Genomic DNA, 6,302 nt, shown 5'->3' with positions numbered 1-6,302 from the left:
AAAAGGGCAAAGGAAATACTTGATGGCTGTTAATGGTGAACTGAATATGATAAATTATTACTTAAATCACTTGGTTTCACTCCTTGTTATTATGCACAGTTAATTGGAGGGAACAAAATGCTGTGGAGAAGAGCCGCATAGCCTCAAAGCTGTTTCCCCATAGGGGGCAGGGAGACTCGGGAACCTCTCAGACTCCAGCTTGTAACTTCTCCAGAACCAGGTGACCATCATGGCCAGCACTAGGTGGGCCACTGCTCACTCCTCAGGCCCTGCAGTGATCAGAATCCATCCCCACTCATTCTGTCCCCCAGCAGGCTAAGCCTTGGTAGCCAGGTGGTCTAAGGCAGAAAGAATCAGAAGGCTGTGCTGGCTGGTCCTGAAACAGGAAGAGGGTCACCAAGTGATCCCCCAGGCTCTGAGCACCAACCATGCCCACTCAGGCCACCCTCAGATGTCCTTCACTTTAAAGAAAGCTGGGTGACCCCATGGCAGATTGAATCTCTATTTAAAAACTTGGATTTTGACTTGTTTTTTCTTAATGTTTCTACGTTATTCAATGTGTGAGGGTATGCCAAGAATTGCTGCTAGGGTTCAAGTTCATTCATGCATGGATATTCCAAACAAAGTGTGTTTAAATAGATCTCTGAGATCCATGGATGGCTGCAAACAAATTCTGTTATTAACACACTTGTCTTAGTCTCATTGTTGCTGTTAGGTGCCATCAAGTCGGTACCGACTCATAGCAACCCTATGCACAACAGAACGAAACGCTGCCGAGTCCTGGGCCAACTTCACAATTGTTATCTCATTAGAATGTCTTAAAAAAATAAATAAATAAAAATAAAAAGTGCAATCAAAACAACTCCTGAGGGGATTTGCTGGACCACATCAATTCAATGCAGTGAGGTAGGCTCAGAAGGTTATAGCGACTGATTTTTTGAGACCCCCCAAAGGGCTAATCTTAATTTTTCTCAAAAGACAGAGGTCAATCACAGGGGTTTATTATGAAGACATTTTCAGAAAATTGAAAATGATACATTGGTGAGAAAGACCCAGGAAAGTGGCACAAAGATTTTTTTTTTTTTTCCCCCATCACAGCAAGGGATGTCCTACAGACTATTTCCTTGAGAAACTTGCCCCATCTACTTCACAGCCTTGGTCTTGCTGCTTCGGATTTGGTTTTGTGTCTAAAATCTGTTGTTGTTGTTGTTAAGTGCCATCGAGTCGGTTCCGACCCATAGCGACCCTGTACAGGGTTTCCGAGGGTGTAAATCTTTTTGGAAGTAGAAAGCCTCATCTTTCTCCCGATCTAAAATCTAGAGGGCATTTAAAAGGATCACAATTTAAGTCCCTTGAGAATGTTGATGTGGTGGAAATCGAAAGGTACAGAATTCTTCAGGGAAGGGTTAGAGAGATGGTAACACCATCTTCAGAATGGAGATGTGAAGAAGCAATAACTTCATATTTATATTTTGTTTAATAAAGATTTCTATGATTTTATAGCAATACTTATTGACTTACCCTTATATACTGAATTCCTGCTAAATTATAAAGCACTTAGTCGGGGACATGGTCTATGGAGACATACAATAATGAATGAGACACAGCTTCTTCCTGCACTCAATTGGGAAGAGAGATACAAGCACATTTTATTCATCACAGATAACACAGAAAGAAAAATCTTTCTAACACTTGATTTAAGACAAAGGATCGGCTAGAGGCTGAGATTTTATTAATACTCGTGTAACCAAAGGGAATGAGGAAGGCAGAATGAATCTGACAATACCATCAGGCAATAAGGAACCTACAGAACTGTGTTACTGACAAAAATTTCACACATAACGTTTATATGAGAATTAATTATCAAGACTTGGAGATTTTATGGTTATATTACAAGGTTGCTAGATAACCCTGATACGGTGACGTCTACGTGCTGGGATAGTTGAACAAATAATATCAAAAGGCATTTTTATTATTATAGAATTAGAAGAAATTTGTAAGATACAGCACAGATGTAAGTTTGAAGCCCATGTTCTTTGTCTTAAACATATGCTTAAAATTATTTTTTAATTTTATGTTTTTAAGATCATTCTTAGCATTTCACTTTATCACAAGAAAAATTTTTTTTCATTGCTAGTCTTCTTTAAGTGAAGCTTTGACTAAATAAATGTTATCTCAGGAGGAAAAGCTTTTTCACACCTCTGTTAATTAGAGGCTCACAGTCTCTCACTGCGATCAGGAATCAGCACCAAAACAAAGTGTGTGTGTGTAGAAAATAAAATCTCAATGTTAACAAAGAATGAAATATGGAATAATGGTTTCATATTAAGAAAATATGGGACTTAAGCTACTGAAATGAAAAAAAAAAAAAAAAAGATACTGAAGTGACATTTCTATCAGTATAAAGTTGTTTTTACTGTTAAGTGCTGTTAAATTGGTTCTGAGTCATAACGATCTTGTATAACGTTTCTGACAATGGCTGGTGGGTTTGAACTACCAACCTTGCAGTGTGGAGTCCAGAGCTTATCCTACAGTGCCACATCAGGACTCTGTAGAGGGTTGCTGTTGTTGTTGTTGTGAAGTGTCGTTGAGTTGACCCTTAGTGACCCTGTAGAGGGTTTCCAAGGAGCGACTGGTGAGCTTGAACCACCAACCTTGACGTTCAAACTGACTTTGCAGTCTAGCACATTAACCCACAGCACCACACCAATTAGATACCCTAAATAATTCTTTCAATTGAAACAACTAAAATATTAAACAACGTACTAAAAGATGAAAAGGGAAATATTTTTAAAGCTCTGATGATATAAGAATGCTATAGACTCTTTGTCTGTAGAAACCTTTGACTGGAAGAGAATGTCAGAACCAGCTTTCACATGAAAGATTATTGCCCAATCCTGTAGACTGCAGGCTTCCGTGTGTGTGGCTGCAAAGGGTGGAGGATAGAACAATAAGGGTGGACTCATCTGAAGTAGGATATCTAAGATGAGTCTCCTGTGCCAAGCTGGGGCATCAAAAAGTTACACCAATAGTGTAAGGTGAGTGAGAAATGAAGTCTGCTTCTAGAAGAGAGTAGCAGAAGCAACATAAAACCTTTCTGAAGAAATTTCATTTTAATCCAGGCCTCAGAGAATACTACAAACAAGGTGTTAAATGAGAAGAAAAGAAAACATATATATATACAAGGAAATAAGTCATCGTGGATGAGAACTAGTCAAAGCAATCCCAATGCTATCAAGTCAATTTCAACTCATAGTGACTCTTGAGGACAGAGTAGACCTTCTCCCTAGGATTTCTGAGACTATAAATCTTTATATGAACAGACAGCATCTTTCTCCCACAGAGAGGCTGGTGAGTTCAAGCTGACAACCTTTGGGTTAGGAGTCCAATGCTTAAACGACTGCTCCCATACTAGGTTTATAGGATAGAAATCTTTAAAACTGCTTGAACATATGGGGGAATAAGAGATCATAAGGAATGATTCTAATTCTAAAATGAAACAAATAGAATTTCAGTAAGTGAAAATATTTAACAACTGCAATTTGAAACACAAAGCAAGCATTAAATAGCAGATTTTGGCACATATAAAGAGAAAATGGGAGCTCTGTGGCACATAGAATAAGCACTGGACTGCTAACCACAAGGTCAGCTGTTCAAGTCCACCAGCTGTGCTGCGAGAGAAAGATGAGACTTTCTGATCCTGAAAAGATTCACAGCCTTGGAAATGCTATACAGGATCACTATGAGTTGGAATCAACTTGATGGTACTTTACGACAACAACAAATCAGTATATTAGAAAATGAATGTTAGGAAATTAGATAAAAATTCAGCACAGGAATATGGAATGATTCAAAACAAAAAAGAGGGATTAATAGGCATACACCCTCGGAAACCCTGTACAGGGTCGCTATGGGTCGGAACCGACTCGATGGCACTTAACAACAACAACAACATAGATTCTTAAGACCTTATATAATCTAGTTACAGTTCTAAAAAAAATAATAGAATAAGGAAAAGATAATATTAAAAGTAAAAACAATGGATACATTTTCAGAATTGTTTGTGAAACATCATTTTAATTCAAGAAGCTCAATCAATTCAAAGCAAGATAGCTTTCTAAATTAATAACTATACACATAATGGCAAAATTCCAGAGCATCAAAAGTCATTAGATTCTGAAAATAGTTACAGAGAAAAGACAGATCATGTACCAATGAAAATCTCATTGCTAGCTAACATTTCAGTTGCAATAAAGGAATTCAGATAGAAACAGAAAAAAATCCCCAATGTATAAAGAAAAACAAAAATAAATAAAGACAAAATCCTATGCTAGTAAAACTATCTTTCAAGAACAACATTGACATATAGACAATTCTAGGCAGAAACTGAGAAAAACAACATCACCAAAACATCCTTACTAAAAAGGAAGTTTTTAAAAATATATTTCAAGCATGAAAAAATAATCCAAGACAGAAAGTTTGAGACACATGAAAAACGATGAGCAAAATTACAAGTAAATATGCAGATAAAACTACATAAATACTAACTCTAAAATTAATAATAATAACAACCATAATATATTTTTTGATAGGTGAAAAGATAGTTGAGGTATAAAATACTGGAAAACAAAACCTTATGAATTGGAAAAGGCTGGTAGGAATTAAAGCATTCTCGGATTCTTATATTGTATAATTCAGGAGAACTAAAATGATTAACTTCATAATGGCATATAAAGAAAATCAAACCAGTTGCCTCTGGTCGATGGTGACCCCATGTGTGTCAGAATGGAACTGTGCTCTATGGGATTTTCAATGGCTGATTTTTCAGAAGTAGTTCTCTGAGCCTTTCTTCCAAGGTACCTCTGAGTGGATTAAAGCTGCCAGCCTTCCACTGTTTAGTAGCTGAGCACATTGACCATTGCCACTGCCCAGGAGCTAGCCTAGTTTTAATGTTGCTGTTGTTAGGAGTCACCCTATATAAAACACTGCCAGGTCCTACATCATCTCAACTGTTGTTATGCTTAAGCTTACAACAGCCACTGCGTGAACTGTTGTTGCTGTATGCCGTCAAGTGGTTCAGACTCATACTGACCCTATATAGGGCTCCCAAGGTTGTAACTTTTTTTTACTGGAGCAGAAAGCCCCATCTTTCTCCGTCGGAACAACTGGTCATTTCAAACTGCTGATCTTGAGGTTAGCAGCCCAATGCGTCCTTCACTAGGCTACCAACTCTCCTTACTGCGTCAATTGTTGTTAAATGCCGTTGAGTAGGTTCCGACTCATAGCAACCCTGTATAAGATTTCTGAGGAGTGGCTGGTGAGGATGAATCATCAACCTTGCAGTTCTAACCGACCCTGCAGTCCAGTACATTAACCCGCAGTACCACACAGGGACTCCACTATGTCAATTAGGAACAGTTAAAGTAATTTACTAAAGAAATATAGTGCACAACTCCCGGTCTCATTCCCCTCCACTCTCCTCCTTGCCCTTTCACTCTAACCGCACCAGCTTTCTTTCTACACTTAGCACTTATCAGGCATTCTCCAGTCACTGGGTATTTGCACATGCTATTTCCTCTGCCTAGAATCTTCATCCCCTGACTCTTTGCTTACTTTACCCCTTCCAGCCCTTCAAATTTCAGCATGAATTTCCTCAAGAAAAATCTTCAAAGGCCTCTGTAGTTGGCCCAAATCCTCCCACACAAGTCTCAGAGCACTGTGGATCTCTCCTTAGCAGACTTATCCCAGTGGCAATTTTACATTTGTTTACAATTATTTGATTATGTAAATTTTATCAGGGCTGTGAACAGTCCTAGTTTTGCTCACCATTGAATTTCCAGAATTGAGCATAGTGACACATTGTCACATAACAGTACGTGATGGGTGTAAATAAATGGATTAATAAGTGAATGAAGTAATTCACAGATTTTTGAGATATAAAGTAGTGAAGTCCTAAGGCTGAGACTCAAGGCGAATACATGAGCAGGCACGTGGTCTGCTGGTCACCAATAAGGGGAAGAGGGGGGAAAAGCAGCAATGAAATGGTGAGCTAAGCCTGACCACATTTAATAGACCCCTTTGAACCCGGGTGGAGACCTGGATGGCTAACAATATGGCAAGACTCGGGGACTCTGGGGCCCAAAGGCTGTGACATGGCCACAGAGGACTGGAGTGGAGAATGAAGCATCCAGCTAATATGAAGTGAGGGGAGATGCACAAGAACACCCATACTTGCAGATAGTACCCACTTGACCTGGCTTCAATGGCTGGATGATCAGAACTCAACTAAAGGAAGAAAGAAG

This window comes from Chrysochloris asiatica, unplaced genomic scaffold (genome assembly GCF_000296735.1).
Source record: "Chrysochloris asiatica unplaced genomic scaffold, ChrAsi1.0 scaffold00127, whole genome shotgun sequence".
Classification (NCBI taxonomy): Eukaryota; Metazoa; Chordata; class Mammalia; order Afrosoricida; family Chrysochloridae; genus Chrysochloris; species Chrysochloris asiatica.
This window is presented reverse-complemented; position numbering follows the sequence as displayed.